This window comes from Scomber scombrus, unplaced genomic scaffold (assembly GCF_963691925.1).
Source record: "Scomber scombrus unplaced genomic scaffold, fScoSco1.1 SCAFFOLD_33, whole genome shotgun sequence".
Classification (NCBI taxonomy): Eukaryota; Metazoa; Chordata; class Actinopteri; order Scombriformes; family Scombridae; genus Scomber; species Scomber scombrus.
Window position 1 is genome coordinate 109,043 of NW_026910112.1, and position 958 is coordinate 110,000.

Here is a 958-nt window from a genome sequence, read left to right on the forward strand (position 1 = left end):
ATGTCGTGCGCCACAGAGCCTTCTGCTAGGATGTCTTTGCCGCGTTGCGATACGACCACCGCGGAGCTAGTTAGCTTTCTAGAAGGTCTACAGCGTTGGGACTTTGGGAGGATGATGTAGGTCTCATGTAAGAACAGCACGACAAGTTTCATGTGGTTCGGTCCATTTTTGTGGCAACGGCGACCACAAAGATTCAGGAAAAGGCGACCTTTCACGGCCCCGCCAATCGAAAAGTACCGGTCCGACGGGGACCGAACCGGTGTCTATCCGCTCGTCTCGGGCCCCGGAATAACATATGAAAAATTCAGACTCCTGCGACTTGTAGAAAAATATTTCCTCCAAATCATTCACTCAGGTCCAAGGGTGTAAGAGGGCATAAGTCTGACAGGCCCCTGTCTTGAGGAATTGAAACGGAGAAAAAAAAATTCTACAGGACATTGGGGGTTTTTTGTTCCGGATTATTGTTTAGTGGCTCCAGGGGATCCCCTGTTCCGAATCTGGGGCCCCTGGGGTGAAAGGTCGCCCCGCGGCAGCCAAAAAGACACGTTTTTTAAAAAGGGCCCCAAAATGAATTTGAATCATTTTGGGATTCTCTGAGGCCTCACCCCTAATAATTCATAAACGCTTTGAGGTAGGGGGCTGAAATTCACATACGTGCATCGGGACGCCCGGGGCGACCGCTGTGCCGAGTTTCAGACCCGGGCGACATTCCTAAAGGCCAAAGGTCGCTTGATTGATCCCTCCACCTAAAGTGCCCCAAAATGATATCTCACCCCTAATAATTCATCAACGCATTGAGGTAGGGGGCTGAAATTCACGTACGTGCATCAGGACGCCAGGGGCTACCGCTATGCCGAGTTTCAGACCTGGGCGACATTCCTAAAGGCCAAAGGTCACTTAGGTGATGTTAATTGATACCCTTTCTTGGAATAACTCATAAACGCTTTGAGGTAGGGGG